The sequence below is a fragment of the Eulemur rufifrons genome, chromosome 16 (genome assembly GCF_041146395.1).
Source record: "Eulemur rufifrons isolate Redbay chromosome 16, OSU_ERuf_1, whole genome shotgun sequence".
NCBI classification, from domain to species: Eukaryota; Metazoa; Chordata; class Mammalia; order Primates; family Lemuridae; genus Eulemur; species Eulemur rufifrons.
The window spans coordinates 22,310,013-22,332,165 of NC_090998.1; the positions used below are offsets into that span (position 1 = coordinate 22,310,013).

General features: G+C 39.6%; 1 protein-coding gene across 2 annotated transcripts in view; it reads right to left on the bottom strand.

Moving 5' to 3' along the window:
* The window catches only part of SOX5 (SRY-box transcription factor 5), a 1,007,084-nt gene that overhangs the window by 745,384 nt on the left and 239,547 nt on the right, over nt 1-22,153 (bottom strand). For both annotated transcript variants that reach the window (XM_069489787.1, XM_069489790.1), the window contains exon 4: nt 980-1,076. The gene's annotated coding sequence lies outside the window, so the exon portion shown is untranslated. The remainder of the gene's footprint in view (nt 1-979; nt 1,077-22,153) is intronic.

Genomic DNA, 22,153 nt, shown 5'->3' on the forward strand with positions numbered 1-22,153 from the left:
ATTATTTCACATGTCGGTGAATATATGAAGCCTCTTTATGGAGATTTTAATAACATTATTTAGGATTTTAACAATTTAGTTTTTGAATAAGGTAATGACTACCATTGGTTCTAAGGGTTCTCACAAATATACTTGTATATTGGAGTGCTAGAGATGTAAGTCATACAACTTGAAGAGCAGATTACTGAATAAGTAAGTTTTAGGTCACTATGTAAGAAAACCACTTTTTCATTATGCTTTTTAGGTACCAACAAAAGGAGATTTCCTTTTCGACCTTCCTAAAGACAAACCTGTTCTGAACAGCAGAATCCCTTACCTCCAGCCTTTTCTGCAGTCACCCACTCGATGGCCAGTTAACCCAGCGATTGATTATAAAAGGATTTTCAACGCTAGGTCTATGGTCAAACTTTCAGTTCCTGTTCCCAAGAGTATAACTTTTTTGAAAGACAAACAAGTATTTCATAAATACACAGATAGATGCTCACATAATTTTTCTGCCAATAAACCACAATGTATTTGTTTGGTCTCAGCAAAATGGCATTTTTGTAAGTGTAAACAGAAACACACCCTGGAATACTTAATAGTCCACAGAAATTTTTCTCAAATGTATGACCTATCCATTGTAAACCAAAATATTTCTTTTGCGGCAACAACAAAAAAGAAGCAACAAATGTTTTGTAAAACATTTTTCGGTGGAGGAAAAAAAAGCTTTCACAACTTCAAAAAAAAAGTGTATCTCATTAAGAAAATGAAAAGAAAAGAAATGTTGCTATCATCTGCCAGTTTAGAGAGATTACCTTCATAATGAGTCTCAAAATTATAATTATATTCATCTGAATATAGAAGACTACATTCTATGCTCTTATATGCATATGTTTTATATATTTTATTTCTAAATTAAAAATAAGAGAAGACATATAAACTTCGATTTTTGTGAAATAGCAAATTGATTTTTCAAGAGTATATTTTATGAATATACCTTTTTCCTACCCAGTGCAGTGCCAAAATTCTCTGTTCAGCTTTCAGAATCTTCTAAACAGATTCAAACAGGAATCATGTCATCAGTAAGAGGAATGCTGGAAAAATAAAAGTAGACCATTAACAGTGCATTGTTTTACTTACTAAATATATGAATGTGTGACTTTTGGAAGTAGGACACGCCTAAGGTTTTCAAAAGAAATCTATATATATATATAAATTTATAAATAAACCATTAAATATGTATGCAATATTTATGTATGTAAACGTATGTATTAAATTTACATAAATAAATATAATAAAATTATGGCTCAGGAAGAAGAGGCATTATCTAAAAACTCAGAAGTTATTCATTCAGTCTAATTTTCATGTCAATATCCTGCAGATGCTTTAGAACAGGCAATGCTATGATAGATTCCTGTTTCTTGAAATGATTTATGAGAGATCTTCAGGTGTTCTCTTAGGTATCTTCCTTGATTCCATTTGAATGTACAACAGCAATAATCAACACATAATTGTTGAGGTGGAGTCGTTCAGCTATCTCTCCACTCATATCCCCTGCTACGTATCTCTACGATTCCACTGCCTGGCTTAACTTCAGAAATACTGCTCTTGCCACTGTCAAGAGTGAATAAAACTCTGCCTTTGGTACCTATTTCCCCAGGCTGAACAAAAAAGGCCTTTGAGAGTCAGTAAAGATTTCAGGGAATGAGACTTATGAAAGCAGGGAAACCCTATACAGTGGGAGACACAGCCCTGGTTGGGGCTCTGACTCTCCTCTATCAGTTCTATTCGAGGAAAATTGAGTAATGCTTTAGTGCTCATTTTTATAACATCATCTATTATTCAGTATTGATCACGAGGTTGATGGTATTTAAGAAGTTTTATTACCATACTTTATCTTATCTTCATGGTGCATGATTGGTACAGAGGGATTTCACTTCATTCTAATATCTGAACTTTTGTTAGTAAGCACAGAAATTCAAAAGTCACCACGTTGACAAAAACAAGAATCCACATTATTTCATTAGTTTACGAAACACTCCCTTAAAGAATATTCCAAAATGAGAAAGTTATCATTAGAAACCTGGAACATCAGAAATGACGTTGCTGAAGTAAAATAAAGAGTGTCTATACACAGTCAGCCAATTTTTTAAAATTTTATTTCCATTAAAAATTTTACTTAAAAATAATACCACAAACTCCACTTTTTTTTTCCCAGTTAGGTGAAATAGCACATCTAACCACATATAAAGAGAATACTACAGTTGAGTGTACTTAAAAATGAAACAGTGAAATTTCACCATTTTCCATATTTGGGTGACACAGAAATGCACAGGTGGTAATTTTACCCACAAGAGGGAGCCTGTATTTTTATATTTTTGTTATAGAACTTGAAAAAACTTGAATTAAAATATAAAATTCTAAAAATGTTGATGTCAACATCTTTCTGTCAGGTCAAGTTTTAAGGTAATCACATTTCAGTTGGCGTATTTTTCAATCACAACATCAGTATGGCAAAAGATTGGAAAGATAACTGAAATCAAAAAAAATTTTCTACCTATATTATAATTAGGTTTTTTTCAGATATAAGAATGAAGATATAGTTGCCAAAGTAGCCTAGAAGAAAATTCCTTTTAGGTGGTAGTAACACTAGTTGTGTGAAATTGACTAGAATTATGAGAGCTCTGAACCTAAATTTAATTACATAGTGGTGAAATGATATTTCAGTCATCTCTCATCATAAAAGAGGTTTGCATAAACCAATAATTTTCTATGTATTTATGGAACAGGAAACACCCTACTTTAAATATTACTAAGATCTCTAATGTCATTAAGATCACTTAAAACTTGCCTAATAAATGTTACAATTGTCATGATGCTGTAGTGAACTTTCTTAGGAGTAGGAGGAAAAAAAAATCTTTTTTCTTAAAAAAAAAAACAAAACTGAAGCTCCATCCCTTCCTATTCTGTAATCTCCCTAAACAATATCTTAAGTTGCTAAGACTCTCTAAATAAATAAATATGTCTGGGTTTTGTAAAAATAAAATGATTCCATCAACTTAAAAACTACCTTCTAAAAAATAATTTTGCCAACTCTTATCAACCCAGAATGATCTGTTCTATCACATTCAGAGACACAGTAATAACCGAGCTGAAATTTGTTTTCTGACCCCCTGTAAACTGCAGGGAAGACAGATGATAAGAGTTCTGTCCCTTTTTCCCAGAGTCCTTGCCTCAGCTTCTAGAATATATTATATAACACGGGCAGGGAGTTGAGGAAGGGGTTAACTGCTGCTCTTCCTTCTGGAATTTCCAACCTACCCATTAAATCATTGTTTTTTCTCCCACTAGGGACTGTGAATCTAATGGACCTAAAATCAATACCTTATAAATGACATAAAAAATATATTCATTTTATGGACTAATGTTCCCTAGTGTCTGAATCCTATTTACACCCTCTACTTTAAAAAGGAACGACAGACCCATTTCTGCCAGTAAAAGGTTACTCAGTCACTCTGGTGACATGCCGCAGAATGCACTGTCATACTAAAGTGCAGCACGAGGGAAAGATTGGTGGCTGCAAAAACACTATTGTGGAAACTTTACACATGGTACGGTGAACTTGCTTTACCAAACACAGTTAGGGAGGAGCATGCAGGTAGCTTCCAAGATGTTAGCCATGTTTGGAGGTGGTTTTACAGGTCTCTGTTTCATTATCTTATTTCATAACATATATATTGTATAAAATGTTGAGCATATCAAGTATCACATATTGATATTTTAAAAACAAACACAACTTCCATTTAATAGTGAATTCTATAATGATTGAAAAAAGTGCATTAAAAAAATCCTAAGAGGCAAAAATGCTCACTAACATGTCAACATGATATTAGCCAAGTAGACATAGTGTGACATCAAGCCACATTAAACTACAGGCAGAGGCAAGCTGAGGGGAGATGGAGGGCATTTCATTCATCGGATACAACAGGGAGACAACCAAAAAAAGGTAACTATCTCCTGGTTTTTTATGATACTGAGAAAATATGCTGATGAGAAGGTTTTATATTTACAAAATATTCTCCAAACCAAGGACCCACCTACTTACTTAAAAAGCCATTCTTATCACTTGAAAGTATTACGCTTACTTAAAAAAAAAAACCCACCTCACTTTACAATATATTCGTAACTTTATTTTGAGAATATCTTCTTCTATACTTAATATTTTAAAGACATCAAATATAGAGCAACTCTGTAAGATGCAAAGATGCCTTCAATGCAGAGATGAAAGTATGAAAAAAAGAGACAGAAAGAAAGAGAGAGAAGAAAACTAAAAACTGAAGAAAGACCTTTTCTCTTTGGAAAAATATCCCTTGACTTACTTTTTGTCTCAATGGGCACAAATCTAAATAGTTAGAGAATAATGAATAAGAAAAGCAACTTTAAAACATACATTTTGAGGGAATTCTAGCAACAGGTCAGCATGAAATTTCCTGTTCAGTTTTACTGGCTTAAAATCCATATAGTTATAAAATTACAAAAACAAAAACAAAAAACACCAAAAAACAACAACAACAAAAAAAACCAGTTGTTCTTTATTCCATTTGCCAAGCAGAGTCATTTATCCCCTATTAGATAAAGTATAATAGACTCTACGGAAAGGGTCATTGGCCTTCCATTTAATGATATTGCCAGCCCCAATCTGCATTTTCCCGGCAATGTCCCTCAACACAGAATAAATGGCTGATCTCTTCACAATAACAGCTGATTTCTATTTATTAAGCTAAAAAGGTCACCATTTTCTACGGCTGGGCCGCCCTGCACTATTGATAATTTTATGCATAAACAAATGGCAAATTTGTGCCACATAAATATGCATTAGCAATTACTTTTTCCTCGGGCAACGCTCACCGCATGCAAATGTGTACCTCGCAGGGCCTGGTAGCTTTTGTTTTAGCTCTTGAACAGTGAAACAAAAGAGCACAATAAACAATTTTTAAATTGCCAATCAATAAGCAATGCAAATGCAAAGGTAAATGGCAAGAAACTTGCTCAGAAACAACAAAACAAAAGTGAAGCGGGAGGGGGAGATGGGAGAAGGATTTTCTTTTTTATATTATTTCATTTCTTTCCCTTTGATAATGAAAAGGCTAAAGTACTCTTGACACAGAACAGCTAGCTAGGCTGGTACTAAAGCAGATGCCAGATGGGGAAAGTAGAAAATATACACATGTTGAGTAAACACACGCACTCATCCCAAAAAGTGGGTAAGGGAGAAACTGCTCCTATATGTGATTTCGGAGGCATCGCCTACTCAAATTGCTGATTTTCGATTTCAGACATTCAAAGGATTTTAAAACTGGGAGTTGCTACAGAGATTCATAACCAAATCTCAATTCCATAGCACTTTGCTGTGCTGTTGTTTCCTAATGTCACCTTCCTCAGAAAAAGGGAATAGACATGGTCAATAAACAGGATATCTTTAGGAACATAAGGATAAGGGGTAAATGTAATATCTAAGTAAGAAATGAAAAGCATCCCACCAAATGTTTAGGACTAAAAGCCCTGATCTCGGAACAATTCACAAATAGTGTCAAGTGTAAGGACAGAGAGGAAAAGAGCTAGTAATGAAAGAAGCAACGGGCGTAAGAAAGTCTAGGAAAAAAAAAAACAGTGATGTAATGTGAACAGGAAAGCAAAACATAACTCAAGAAAAAATTGATATTTTTATCAAAAATGAACTTGAAGATGTTAGGTAGATAGTGAGGGACCTCCAGCGCCTCCTGAAAACAAAGGAAGGCACCCCAACAATTGTCACACCTGGAGGAGGAGGGACTACCCTACCAATCTACCAATCAGAACTTAGGGCGCCAACTGCAAAAGAATGCAGAGGATTCCCCAGCCCATGGGCTAAGCAACATGGGTACAGTAGGGTCTAAAAGGTGACCTAGAACCTAAAGCTAATTATATCAGTAGCCTAAATCTATATTGCAGTTTACCCCTCCCCACCATGGGCTTTCAGAAAGGTTCACGGGAAATCAGCATGTCCAGTAAGACTTGGGTTCTATAACTCCCAGCTGTCCATCAAAGTGGTTCGACGGTGATGTTTGAACCACAAGGAGTGCTCAGCCTAGATGCTAAAAAACATGACCCCACACCATTACCAAGACCCTTTTTGTTATGACAGGGGGTCTGTTCATCATCTGTGGTGAATGTATCTTGCTCTTACTCTGTGAACCTATGTCTTGCTCTTGCTCTGCAAATCTATCTTGTCCTTCCTCAATAAACTCCCTTTCATGCCTGCCTTGCTTTTGGTGTGTCTGGTCATTCTTCAGCCAAGAGAACACCAAGAACTGAGAACAGACTACAACCTGACACTTTGGTGCTGTGACTCAGATCACTCTGTCCAGGTAAGCCAGCTCGCCTTTACCCATGAAAACTCTCTTGCTTCAGATCTCTGTGGTAGTTTGGGATATTGGTTCCCCAGGCTGTGCCAGAATGGCCCAGCGGTTATGGTCCATCTGAAACCACAGCAGGGATATCCCTGTGTTAAACAATATCCCTTGCAGCCCAAGGCTCAGGCAGGTCTTGAACCCCTTCCAAGAAAATTCCTAGTTTCAGGTCTACTTATCCTGACTATTCTCCTAGTAACATCCCTATTTTACCTGTCAGAAAAAAGGATGGCACATATCAATTTATGCAAGACTTGAGGACAGTCAATGAGGCGGTGGTGCCTGTGTACCCTATGGTGCCCAATCCTTATATGTTACTGGACATTCCCCCCAGAACCACTCATTACATTGTATTGAACCTAAAGGAGACTTTCTTTTGCATTCCTCTCCACCCTGACTGCCAACATTTATTCAATTTTGAATGGATGCCCCTACATGACATACCCCACCAATTAACCTAGGTGGTGTTGCCACAAGGGTTCCGGGACAGCCCTCACCTTTTCATCCAGGCCTCAGGAAAAGATCTAGACAACCTCCAGCTCCACCAGGGAGTGGTACTTCAATATTTCGATGACCTGCTGATCTGCTCCCTGAGCTTAGAGGAGGTACAGAAACACACCATTTGAGTCCTATGATTCCTGGTTGACAGGGGGTGCAGGGTGTCCTGTCCCCAAGCCCAACTGGCTCCACCTAAGGTGACCTACCTAGGGCTCGTTCTCACCCCTGGAAAATGAGAGCTGTTCCTGGAATGCGTCCAGGCCCTAGTTCATCCGCTTAAACCCACCACTCAATGCCTGCGACACTCTTTTCTTGGACTTACCGCATTTAGATACCTAATTATGGACTTTTGGCTAAGCCCCTTTATAAAAGCCTAAAAGGAAACACTGATAAGAAACCTCTAATATGGTGGCCTAAACAAAAACAGCTATTCAGATGTTAAAGAAAGCTTTGCTCCAAGCTCTAGTCCTGGGCCTACCACATCCTCAGAGAGCCTTCTTTTCGTAGGCTTATGAGTGACAGGAAATAGCTCTGGGGGTGTTAACACAGCTTTTGGAGCCACAGTTACAACCAGTAGCCTATTTATCAAAAAAATTAGACCCCCAGCTACAAGATGGCCTGCCTGTTTGAGGACAATAACAGCCATATCTTTACTCTTACCAGAGGTCACTAAATTCACTATGGGAGCTTCCCTTACTATTAGAACCTGAGGGTCTCTGAGCTCCTCCAGGGAGGGGCGACAAAATGGATCTCAGATAGCTGCCTGTTAAAATTCCAGGCTATGTTAATGGAAACTCCTGACTTAAAAATTGAGACCTTCTCTGGACTTAACCCCACCACTTTTCTTCCAGAAGAAACAATAGGGGAACCTAGCAGGCTATTATCTAATTGTGGAGAGATTACACTCCACCACTACCTTCCCTGGGCAGATCTATCCTCGACCCCCATGCCTCAGGCCCATCGGTGGTTTACTGATGGCAGCAGTTTTGTTAAGGACGGGGAATGGCATGCAGGCTATACCATAGTGACAGAGGGTCTAAAAGTGGGGAGGCCCAGGCTTTACCAACAAATAGCCCAATTAGCCAAACTCATAACCCTAACCCCAACTCTCCAGTTAGCCAAAGACAACAGAGTGACCATCTATACAGACTCTAAATATGCTCACTTGGTGTTACATTCCCATGTGTCTATTTGGAGAGACCAAGTATTCCTTATCACCCAAGAAACGCCAATTAAATATGGGCAACAGATTCATGCTCTTTTAAAAGCCATTCAGGAACTAGCTGAAGTGGCAACCATCCAGTATAAGTGAATCAAAAGGGAACTGATCTAATAACTTAAGGAAGGAGGGCTGCAGATGCGGCTGGCAAATGGGCAGGCCTGGGCGAATTCTTTCCTAACCTAGTTGGAGCCCTAGTCCCCTCAGATCCCACTCTCCCTATTCCAGCTTATTCCACCTTGGAAATATCTGATGGGTTCACTCAAGGGTACCACTTGAGCCTCTCTGGATGGTTAGTTAAAGAAAATCTCTAGCTATTACCAGCTAAAAAGTCAAAAACTTGGTAAAAAGCCACCCATAATACTACCCACTTTGGCCCAAAGCCACATAGACATCTCCCGGAACAACATTTTGTTTCTCCTTTACTAACCTCCGCTATTAAACCAGTCACCTCACTCCGTACTATCGGCCAAAGCAGTAATCCTCAAGGGACTCTGCAGGCAAAACTTGCCTCTCCAGCCTAACAAAAGGGGACCTAGCCTGGCGAGGACTGACACATTTCACCCAAATGTCTTCCTGTACAGGATTCAGGTACTTACTAGTGTTTATTGACACTTTTACTCATTGGGTTGAAGCTTTTCCTTACAGGACTGAAAAGGCTGCTGAGGTTTCCTGAAGACTTCTGGAGGACATCATATTTCACTTTGGCCTTCCCCAGTCCTTACAGAGTGACAACGGTCCTGCCTTTGCTTCACAGGTAGTGCAGGGAGTCTCTGGGCTCTGCAGATATCTTACTATCTGCATTGCACCTGGAGGCCTCAGTCATCAGCCCAGGTGGAGCGAGTTAACCAGAGCCTCAAGCTCACCCTCCACAAGATGACTCAGGAGACGGGACTCAGTTGGTTACTTCTCCCAGTTGCTCTTTTGCATCTACACAATGCAGCTGATGCCCCCTTTTCTTTGAGTGCTTTTAAAATGCTGTATGGCCAACCTTTTTCTCTGATCACTTCGGATTTTAATTTTCAGGAAACAGCTGGACACAAACACACCTTTCAAGTAGCTCAGTTCTTATGGACATTGTAAGAACACAAGCTACCACCTAGAGACCCTTCCTCCCTAGTCCTCTCTGTTAGCCAGGGGCATTAGTGCTCATTAAACAGTGGAAGGATGGGTTCCCCACATCCCAGGTAACCCCAGTGTGAAAAGGTCCTTATCTAGTCTTACTTTCTACCCCACTGCTCTTAAGGTCCCAGGGATACCTACTTAAATCCATCATTCTCATGTGAAGCCATAAAAGGACCAAAATTAAACTCATGAGGCCCCTGCATACGAGAACTCCAACACCAGAGGCAAATACCCGTGTACTTCCTTGGAGGATCTCCGGTACCTTTTCAAGCAGACTTCTGCTGTGGCTCCTTTAGCTAAATAATACAAATTGTTTATCCATGGGTGAGATACCTTTTGCCCTGACAAACCAAACCACACATACCCTGAGGCTCAACGAAACCTACTGGGTATGCCTGTCCACTCAGCTATGGGGTTTTACCCAACCAATGATGTGGGAAACATGGGGAAAAAGTCTCTCTTACTATCGAACAACATTCTACTGTCTCACATACTTGGGATGCCCCCACCTGCAATCAGATGGTTACAAAAATCGAACGGATCCGGCCTTGCCCCAAGCCCTCACAACCCATCCCCTCCGGGGCCATATACACTTACCTTGATAACATGGCCCAGGGCACCTTTCCCATGAGTATTACTCGCACTTACAGACAGGGCCCACCTGTGGGGACCCTGCCTCCTTCTCAATGCATACTTGATTTTGCCATCCCTCACCGCCCATGAGAAACACCAGTCAGAGCCTCGATTTTTGTAAACTTCAGGTCACTTTCTGGGAGCCTGACTTTGCTTTTCTTGAGCCAAAACATTACATCCTGACTAGATTTCCCCAGCCTCCAATGCTTTGGACTGCCCTTCCTACCCTTATGAGCCAGTTTTGTTGGGGACGTCCACAACAGATTAACTTCTTGGTGGGTCCAGCTAGTGAGACATCCTGTCCCACCCTTTGGTGCACCAACAAAGCAACATTACACTTCAGCCAGGGGCAAGGCTCTCGAATCCGGGAAAAGATCAATTCCTCATTTGCTCACCTCTCAATTGATCCCTTATGCAGAGCCACGTTAGCAGCCTGGGGAGTTAAATGGCATGGCACCAAATTCCAGGGAAGAGGACCTCACACCACTGGTGAATCAGCTCCTGTCCTACTAGCCAAAATCCAGTTCACTGCCCAACTTCCTCGGGAACAGGGGATATACTGGGTGTGTGGCACCCAAGCATACTGGGTGCTACCTCCTTACTGGAGAGGCCACTGCTCCCTGGGCCCGATATATCCAGATATTCAAATTGCCCAGGATTCATCCACCTTGCCTTTCCCATTATGTGCCCGAGGACGTCTACACACACAGGTGCTTCCCTTAGTTCCCGTTTTTGCCTTTATGAAAATAGTAGCCGTTGCCGAAACAGCCACAGGAGGCACATCCCTGGGCCTGCAGCAGTCTTTGGCTGTGGAGACAGCACAAGTCCTGGTGAAAACTAGCCATACATTCGCCCTCTTACAAAAACGGCTGGATTTGCTGGTGGAGGTCACCTTCGAAAATAGGCGGGCCCTGGATTTTCTAACTACAGCAAAAGGGCACACCTGCTTGCTCTTAAAAAAAACAATGCTACTTCTTTGTTAACAAGTCAGGACAGGTTCAGGACAACATCAGTGCCATTGTACAGTCCACCTCCAATGTCCAGACATGAGGCATGATCTCTAAGCCCTGGTAGATGTTCTTAATAATTCCCGTGGTCACCCTGTTACTTTGCATCCTGAAAATTCTAATATTGGGACAGATCCTCACAAATTTTCTAACTAAATTTGTTTCAGCCTGTCTAGAGGCCATCAAGCTACAAATGGTACTACATTCTCTGCCAGCCCCAGCGCCTACCTCCTCCTCACACCTACAACTACAACAATCTACTGAGAACATATACCAAAGTCCCTTGGAGAGACCCCTGGAGAACCTGTAAGAGGCTACCTTAATAGGAATCGTCACCCCAACTCAGCAAGAAACAGCCAGATGAGTCAACACCCTTACCCAATAATTGGACCTCTAAATTAAAAAGTGGGAAAATGTTAAATTAAAAAGTGTGAAAATGTTAGGTAGACAATGAGGGACCTCCAGCCTCTCCTGGGGACAAAGGTGGGAGCCCCGAGGAATTGCCGTATCTGGGGGAGGAGGGAACACCCTACCAATCTACCAATCAGAACTTAGCATCAACTGCAAAAGAATGCAAAGGATTCCCCAGCCCATGGGCCAAGCAACACAGGTACAATAGGGTCTAAAAGGTGACCTAGAATAATCTATGGCTAATTATCATGTCATTAGCTTAAATCTACATTGGAGTTCACCCCTTTTAATGGGCTTTCAAAGAGGCTCATGGGAAATCCATATACATATAAGACTCAGTAGTTATATACTCCTAACTGTCCATCAAAGTGATTCGATGGTTACAATTGTTATGTCCAGGGATCTGTTCATCACAGTCATCATCTGTGATGAACATATCTTCCTCTTACTCTGTGAACCTATATCCTGCTCTTACTCTGTGAACCTATCTTGCCCTTCCTCAATAAACTCTGTTTCACACTTGCCTCACTTTTGGTGTGTCTGGTCATTCTTTGGCCAAGAGCACATCAAGAACCGAGAACAGACTACAACCCGACAAAGAGATTTTTTAGTGCTATTTACCCAGCACCGTACTAAGTGCTTTGTGCTTAGATTTATTATACTTCATCTTCATAAAACCTCTAAAATCAGTACTCTCAGTGCTGCTCCCAATTTCATAGTGCAGAGGCACAGAGAGATTAAGAAACTTGGTCAGTTAATTAGGGCAGTGCTAGATCTGGGCCTTGACCCCATCGGAAGCTCATACCTGCAAATGTCACTGCTGCTATCACTGGCCTCTTCTCCTCAACACTCAGCCATGTATTGAAAAGTCACCTCTGACGTGTGTAGGTGGCTTTGTCTGCATACATAAGTCAAACTGTATTTAAAAAACTTAAATTCAGGGCTCATACAGGTTTCTTTAACCAAGTGATTAAAATACTTTAGCTTCTGTAAAATGTACAAATATGAATTTGTGTGTTACTACCGATGTACCTTAGTGCATGAGTGCATGTACACTGAGAGCATGCCATAGTCTTAATAATCATTAGAGAATAGAAAAACACTTTGTGATCCCATCTTGATCTTAATATAATTACAGGTTCTACTATCCTACAAAGGATTAACAAGTCTTAGCCACAAAGTAGCAAAAATAAATATATAAAGTATTCTTGGCCTAAATGCAAATAGGCAAACCTGGAAATCTAAAACCAGCAAGTAGCTCTGTCTTGCTCAGAGCCAAGAGAGACTTCACAGGGATCTCTTTAGAATCCTGATATTGTTACTAAAAGTCAAACTTCTTCTTTAGAGGGGGCCATGAAACTTCTCCCAGCAGTATTTTCCCCCAATAATATCAGAGTTGGAAAGCCAGGTATTGCTAACACATACAGTGTCTTTGTGTGAATAAGAAAGAGATGGCCCAGTGGGTGGATCATTCAGAAAATGTGTCACTTGCACAATCTACATGACGGCCCTTGGAAAGACTATAGTTTCCTTAGTTAGAAAAGTGTTACTTATAATATTAACCCCCACCTTTTCTAGAGTTAAAAGTTTTTAAGAACCAAGTGCCTACTTCTTAATATAAAATCAGTATAGATGCATTCTAATATGATAGCAATACCTTACATGCTAATTCAAATAATTACATAGCTAGTGTACGCCTCTTTTATTATGTTTTGTTTAAATTTTCAGTCTTTATGACTGAACATATAAAAAAACTTCAGTATGGTTTTCTTTTTTTGTTTTGTTTTTTTTTTTTTTTTTTTTTGAGACAGAGTCTCACTCTGTTGCCCAGGCTAGAGTGAGTGCCGTGGCGTCAGCCTAGCTCACAGCAACCTCAAACTCCTGAGCTCAAGCGATCCTCCTGTCTCAGCCTCCCGAGTAGCTGGGACTACAGGCATGCACCACCATGCCCGGCTAATTTTTTCTATATATATTTTTTAGCTGTCCATATAATTTCTTTCTATTTTTAGTAGAGATGGGGTCTCGCTCTTGCTCAGGCTGGTCTCGAACTCCTGAGCTCAAACGATCCGCCCACCTTGGCCTCCCAGAGTGCTAGGATTACAGGCGTGAGCCACTGCGCCCGGCTGGTTTTCTTTATTATTAACTAAATGCAACAAATATGTGCCAAAAGTCATTACTTTATAACAGGCCAAAGTTTTAATTATAATTATTCCTTGCCCAGTTTCTCACTCTCTATGCAAGGTAAGTAATGTCAAATAAAACCATGAATATTACAACTGAAGTAGGGTTTGTCTGACATATTACAACTGAAGTAGGGTTTGTCTGACATTTATAAGTACTGGCAAACTCTACCATGTAAATGGAAGTGCATGGGAAGTGTGTAAAAAATGGGGTATGTTATATGGACATTGCAGTGTCCAAAGGCTCAACATGGGTTTCGTGGCCAGAGGCTGGGTGAAATGATCACACTGTTTGCCCCAATGCCACTTTTATAGCACCTAAATCAGGTTTAAATAGAGCATACCTTTGGGGGATTCAGAAAGTCATAAGGAGCAACAGGAAACTCCAAGGGGGGATTTTGTGTGGACAGAAGGAGGAGAGCCACTCACTGCCTCATTTGCCCTGGGAGAGGGTCTGCCAGCCTTCCTGCCTTAGATCCTTTCTTTGCATATCCCCTGCTCTGCTGACCCCTGATATCGGCTGACCCCTGGGGGCCAAGTTTCTCAGGCTCTCCTCACAGTTACTTTGCAGGTGAGTTCAGCTACTAGGAGGAGATTGGATGAAGGCTTCAGGGGAGTGTGGAAGGCCTGGGTGTGTGTGTGTGTGTGTGTGTGTCTATCTGTTTGTCTATTTCTCTTTCATTTACTTTTTCAAAAGCATTTATTGGCTGAGCATGTGAGCTCACACTTGTAATCCCAGCACTTTGGGAGGCTGAGGTGGGAGGATTACTTGAGGCCAGGAGTTTGCGCCCAGCCTGAGGCAAGAGCGAGATCCTGGCTCTACAAAAAAATAGAAAAATTAGTCAGGCATGGTGGTGTGAGCCCATAGTCCCAGCTATTCAGGAGGCTGAGGCAGAAGGATCGCTTGAGCCTAGGAATTTGAGGTTTCAGTGAGCTATGATGATGCCACTGCACCCTACCCTAGGGCTATGGAGCAAGACCTTGTCTCAAAAATAAAAAATAAAAAAATACATTAAAACAACAACAAAAAAGTGCTTATTATAGACAACTACAAATATATACAAAAATAGAGATACTAGTAAAACAATCTCCCATCAAGCACCTCCAAGGTTCAACATCTATCAACCTTCCGCTGTGTGAATTTCTCCCCCCTTTCTCAGCTTTGCCAGGTGTCTCAGGCAGCAGTCTCTCTCACGTGGTCCACCTCCTGCCAAGCAGGACCACATGGTTCCAGCTGCAGCCCGATGACCATGGTAACCCCACGTCCTCCCTTTGTCTCCGCAGCATAAAGGTGGTAGTAATTTCTTGCTGTTCCTGATCCCTAGGTTTCTCTTTTACAATTTATTATTATCAATGTGTAACGATTTTCCAACATTACATGCCCCCTTTTTGAAAATAATCAGAGTAGTTTCTGCCTTCCTGCTTGGCCCCTGACCATAAAGAGTGCTTATTTTACTTTACTTTTTATTATCTACTGGCAGAACCATCATTTATCCCTCATTCAGAACTCCCTTGAAGTAGGTCAAGGTTCCATAAAGTAGGGGACCCTTTTAACAGCATGGAGTGCAGCATGGTGGTCCAATGTATGCCATGCCTTAAATATGGTTCCCCACATATAATAACCGTAATGTTTTCATGTGAAATCTTTGTACATGACAATAGAACATCTATTCCTATTCTATATCTTTTGTTGATTGCTTATTGATATCCTTATTTTTTCATTGACTTGTCTCAATCTATGGGCCAATGGGAGAGCAACAGAGACCTACCACTCCTGGAAATTCTACCTCAGTGCCCAACCTCATGGAAATCTGCCTAGTCTATTTTAAGAAGGTAGCTCAATCTGGCAGGAAAATACATTTTTCCAATGGTAAGTGGCAAGACAAGTTTATGTCTTAGACAAGACATGTTTAACATGTAGGCATTTGTTTATTCATAACAAAACATGACCTTCTGATTTTAGGAGTAAACACACTCACACATGCATCATAAAAATGACTGATGTCCAATGGCTCTCACAAAATTACATTTTGAAAAATTATGGGATGATGAATCAAACATACAGATTAAATTTCCTTAAAACACACTTATGCTTAATAATTAATGGGAAAAGATAAAAATAATATTTATGATTTTATCTTACCCAAAACACTTGAATAATTATGTAGTAGTCATATAGCTAGATGAAAACATGCTTATCAAATTTGAACTATAATCTGTGAGGAAATTTTAAAACATAAAAAGGACTTACAATGGACATGATGGACTTTATAAGCTGAAACTTTAACCTGCTTTAATATAAAGTCGTATTATAAAAGTATCAAATACAGAAATAAAATTGCTTTAAGGATAGTTCACAGGACTCTGTAATTTTTGACAGCAATTACAATGCAAGCAAAGAATGAGATATAGCAGTGGGAAAAAAAAAGAAGGGAAAAAAGGGAATATAATTTTACAGTGTCCAAATAGGTAAAACCAATGTTACACGGTAAGATAATATTTCAAATGCAGGTTCCAGAACTGGTTTCCATCCCATATGTCAGTAATTGGACAGGTATTCAGCAGCCAGAAAAGGTCAACCAGGAACAGAATGGGTATGACAATTGTGCTAAGTCAGGTACTATTAAGAGGAGAAGACACATTCAGTCATAAAAAGATCAAACTTAAGAGTGTGGGAGGGTCAACCATTAAGCACAGTGCAATATCTGAAGGGTTGTCATTTGGAAGAGAAAGAGTAGATATATTGCCTCATGCTCCAGATAAAAGAATAAGGCTTTTTGGCTTTATTTTTGTTTTTGATGGCAGGATTATGGGGACACAGATTTCAGTGCATTATGAAAAATGACTTTGTTTTAAAATAATCTATCCAGCAATGGGGAATGGACTGAATGAAGCCAAATGATTTTAGGGTTTAAGCAAAGGTTCTGGAAACATAATGGGTCACTTTCTGGCTTTGTTACTTATCCAAATGATCTTGAAGACAGTCACTTCACCCATCTACACCTCAGTTTTCACATCTGCAAAATCGTCCAAATACATACCACATCAAGGAAGGGGAGAAGATCAGAGACTGACTTCAGAACCATCTGTCAGAGGTCTGGGAACAGCATTTTTGAAGTGAACTGGATATTGGGTCATCTAGCTTTTAAGATCCATTCTAACCTGAGGCTAAATTATTCTGTTCCTCAAAGTTCAGGTGCATATGCTTATTTCAGGCAAGGAGGGCTAGCCCTAAATATTTAAAGGCGAGAAATTTTGCTGCAATTCTGCATTATTAAAAAGGTGATAGCATCAGATATAAAAAGGATTTTTATTTTTGACCAAAAGTAAAGCTCAATAACACTCACAAGGTATTTTTAGTTAATTAAAGATGGATAGCATCATAAAATAAGTCAGATATGATTATTTAAAGCAGCAATACCCATTTTTAATAAATTTACAATATTAACTTTTCCTCCTTTTTAAAAATCTCTAGTTACTCGATTTATAGATACTGCTTGGATACAGAAGTACTTCTGCTTTCTGAACACTGAGTGCTGCTTCCTAGCCGCTGTCAGCCAAGCCTTTCCACCACTCCTTCAACTGTGCCTTCTGTCACGGCCACTCAGCACATGGCAACCAAGAAGAACACAGAAGCAATAGCTGAGCGAGGCTAAAGGGCATCTTCAAAAACACTGATTCTCAAATGTTTTTTTTTTTTTTTTTTTTTGCAGTGCCCCGGGGTTCCTCTAGTATTTCAAGGAATGCTCTACGATTTTCAAGAAATTCTTAAAACAAAATCATTTTGCTTTTTCTCATCCTAACAATTCATAGAGGGCTTTAGGCTCTTGAAGGCATTTTGACTTAAGGGATCTGGTTTGGTCCTCAGCCATGCTCTACAGCAGGTATGACAGGATCGATCCCCCTCGTACAAAGAAAAAACTCAGAAAAATTCTTGACTTGACCGCACATCCCAAAACCACGAAGCAGCAGGAGAAAGGCAAGAACCCAAGTCCAGTTCTCTTTCTTGCCCACTGTGCTCCGCAACACACACACGCAGGACTGTTAGACGTGGCAAACAGGTAATTTTGAAATTCCTTAAACCACAGAAGCGTTCATTTCTTTCTGGAGCTGTGAACATTCATCAGGATTATGCAACACTCTCTACTTGCCTTTTTATTCAGTGATAGAATATTGTTTCCACATTTAAAATGGGATTAGCACAGCGCTTTGCCCCCAGGGGATATTTGGCAATGTCTGGAAACCTTTCTTATTGTCAGGACTCAGGGGGATGCTACTGGCATCTAGCGGGTAGAGGTCAGGGATGTTTCTGAACATCCTACAGTGAGCAGGACAGCTCCTCACAACAAAGAATTACCCAGCCCAAAATGTAAATAGTGCTGAGGTTGAGAAACCCTGGATTAGCAGTATTTTTAAACCATCTGTTTTTGTCTCTTACTTTTGTTACATAAACATAATAATGCTTTCAGAGTGTAACATTTCCTGGGTGGTAATGACTGGTTTGGCATAAGACTATCAGCTCTTATAGTCACTAATTCCACAAAATGCCCTATGCCTTAATCTTTGCTGCTTGATGATACATTGAACAGTGGTTCAAGTGACAGAGGTCACCATTACTGAGATAAATGGATCATAAAATAATTTGTCATGGTATTTATAACACTTTGCTTATAAGAATGTTAAAAATAAAGCAATGCAAATGGGGAAAGTCAGAATCATACATTTCAATAATATGAAATGGAAATGGAAATTTATCTGTGAATAAGGGAGGAGCCTTTGACTTTTCTGAGACGTACAGCATACGTCAAAAGTGTCACAACAATGCATATCCAATCTTCAAAAGTGAATTTGAGTATCTATTTATGTGTTAAATGATTTAATAAGCATTATAATTGTTAATAATCTCTTCTTCTCAGAGAAAGCCCTTACTCTTTGCCACATCTCATTCTAGGTGTCATGATGTTTTCTGTGTGGTATTTTGCTTTCTTAGTCCTTAGATATGTAAGCACCTGAATAATGACATAGAAATTTAGAAATTAAACATTTTAGTTGACATATACCTTTAAAAATCTGATGAAAGCTAAAAACCTGCTCTTTTTAGGGAACTAATACTAATTTCCATGTTGACAAAACATTCTTTCCGGGTCTCTTGTGTTTCTGTACTTCTTATGCATGAAGGCACTGAAGGCCTTTTTTCAGAATTCCCTTTTCGAGGACATTTGTATAGTGAAAACCTTAGAAGACAGAAATAGTGTCCTCCTCCAGAGCAAAAGGCAGGTATGTTTACTGCCCAGTAGCATAAGAATAATGTCCCACTTAGGGCCAAAGTTAGGCAAGCTTACTGTCCATTATAAAAGATTCAGACTCCCTGAGCTCAAATTTTCTCCCCCTGAAGCATAAGCATCACCAGGCTCTCTTTGAATCACCCACCATGTGGGAATTAGGGCTAAAGAAACTGGTACAAATGCTAATACTTTGGCTACTACTATTACTATGAGTAATACATTGTCCTTTGTCTCTGATCCAAAAGTCTAGAGTCTTCTGCCAGCATCTGTGAAACTGTGCAGGCTGATGTATTAGCTTGCAAATAGGGTAAAAATCTCAGACCCTTTGCAGTTCTTAGCAATGCACACAGACAACATAAGCATACTGTTTTTAACAGATGGCCATTTTTATCCCCATATCCAAATCCAGAAGGCTAAAAGTATTTATTTTTATTTCTTAGTCAGTAAACACAGTGGAATGACCACAGACTCTAATATCTGAAAAGTACCTTAAAAATCATACAGTGCAATATTAAGTTTATTCCAACAAAATGAATTTGGCTACTAGTAGTAATAGCATTAATTGAGTGCTTTCTATATGTCAGGCACTTTGTTATGAACTTGACAAGTATTACTGAAATTTATTCTGACAATAACACTGATGAGGCAGTCATTGTTATCCTCATTCCATAAGAGGAAACAAAGACCTAATTTACTAAGTAAATTAAGTAACTTGGCAAAGCCTACACAACTGGTCAATGTTGGAGCCAGGATCTAGGTCCAGAGATGAGATGTGAACTCAGCTTGTGTTCTTAACCACCTTTCTTTTCTATCCTGCTCCCACCAGCCACACTGGTGGTACAAAAGTATGGTCCCATCCCTGAAGGGTTCGTGCTCTAAAGAACAAGAGACGTTAATAAATAGACAGAATCAACAGAATGCCATAAGGGCTTTGATCAAGTATGCATGGGAAGTTACTAGAGCAAGGGAATGCCCCAGCCTCCCCTGGGAGTCAGCAGTAGCTTTCAGACAAAAGGATAACTAAGGTGAGTCTTAAAGGATGACTAGGAGTAGCTCAGGTGAAGAAGTGGGGGTGGTGTATTTTTTTATTTTACACATGGGGAAATAGAAGCCCAGACACAGGGTCAAGATCACACAGCTCCTTTTAAAAACAGGGTTGCAAGACACATGTACCCGAATGTTTATAGCAGCACAATTCACAATTGCAAAGATGTGGAAACAACCCAAATGCCCATCAATACATGATTGGATTAGTAAGCTGTGGTATATGTATACCATGGAATATTACTCAGCTATAAGAAATAATGAAGATACGACATCTCTATGATTCTCCTGGAGAGAGTTGGAGCCCATTATATTAAGTGAAGTATCCCAAGAATGGAAAAACAAGCATCACATGTACTCACCAGAAAATTGGTTTCCCTGATCATCATCTAAATATACATCTGGGAACGACACCAATCGGATATCAGACTGAGTTGGGGGGTGGGGGGAGGGGATGGGTGTATGCCCACATAATGAGTGCATTGTGCACCGTTTGGGGAATGGTAATGCTTGAAGGTGCTGACTCGGGAAGGGGGGGTGGGGAAGGGAGGGATATATACCTACATGATGGGTGCAACATGCACTGTCTAGGGAACGGACATGCCTGGAGCTCTGACTTGGGGAGACAGGCAGTACATGGGCAACGTATGTAACCTCAAATTCTGTATCCCCCATGATAAGATGAAATAAACAAACAAACAAAAAAAAAAAAAAACAGGGTTGCAGTTTGAAGACTGATGAACTTTCACTACGCCTTACTGCACTCAAAGTTGTATCAGGCAATAGGCAGTACTCAGTATTATCTACTGTTACGCTATTATCATTTTCCTTTTATTATGTTTTTTAAAATGGCATCTTTAGGAATTGAGCATTCAAGGAAATAATATGTGAATACAGTGTCATAAGAGCATTTCTTTGCTAAGATGGGCACAGCACATCACAAGGTATTCAGAGGGTTAATAAATCACTTGGAAATTTAAATGTTATTTTCTGTTAGGTTTTATTGAAGGACTTATCATGATTATAGACAAAGTTCCACCAAGGTCAACATCAATGTTCCAAAGGCATGAGCAGGTAAGCTAAAGAGAGATCAAATAAATTGTTTAAATGTTACAGCATAGGTAGTTCTCACGAATGTCTCTGCAACCTGTCTAACTTCCATTAACATAGTTAGAAACTCTCTGATATGAAGAAAATTACTATAACTTCAGATATTACTCTAAGGAGCTATTGCTGTAGAATAGAAATGAAGAGATGTAGATAAATCTGCTAATGTTCATCTTATTCACATAAAGTGTGCATATAAAAACAGAAAACAGAAGCAAGAAATTCAAGGAAATCATGCCCAATAAAAGGATTTGAGTCCAGCTGCAACACTTTCTAAGTTACCGATATAGTGCATTCATATAGGTTCTGATAGAAATTCACTATGGTTTGATAGACAATACTCAGAATTGGGAAGTGAGATGATAAGAAGTATATTTACTAAATGAGCAAAAAAATTACCACAATACACATGGTTGACTAGACCCTGATTTTTTTAAGGACAGTCACACCACTATGACATGTATTGTGCGCTGCCTGTATAAAAGGAACCACCGGGGTTGCTGGAAAATAGAGATGAATATGCTGTGGTCCCTGCCCTATATATAGCTGCTCATGGTCTAATGGAAATGGGTGTAGCAATGACACACACCTAAATAAAATAGCTACTATGATCCACCCAACAAAGTTTACAGAGTACTTCCTCTGAGCCAGGAACTATGTATGATAGGCTGACAAACAAATCTAAGTGAGAGATGGAAGTGAGGCCTGGAACTAAGGAGAAGAAAAGATGCTAATAGCTATTTGCATTTCAAATGCAGTTGTTTCTAGTTCTTACCTGAGCTGGAAGTGATCAATAGTGGCAGGGTACCAGGATCAATGACAGCCCAGGATCAGAACCACTGACATCGATATTATCAGTATGGCTCAATCTCATAAAATTGAGGGATTATTTCAGGGTGAAGAAGACAGGACATATTTTAACAGAATTTCACTAAAAATGAAACTAACACTTGAGGATTAATGACTTGAGAAACCATTTAAAGTTGCATAAATAAAATTTTGATTAGGAATTCTTTTTTAACTACTCACAATCAACTTTAGGATACTCCAGTGATTCAAACAAATCCATAATCATGAGACAAATGCTTTTCAATATTTAAAGAATATCTAAGAATTGGTTTTAAACCAAGGTAAGGATCAGTAGATACACAGCATTTGTGTAACTGCTGCAAAATGTGTCCTCATGAGGGGAGGAAAGAAGTTTTGTGAGGTT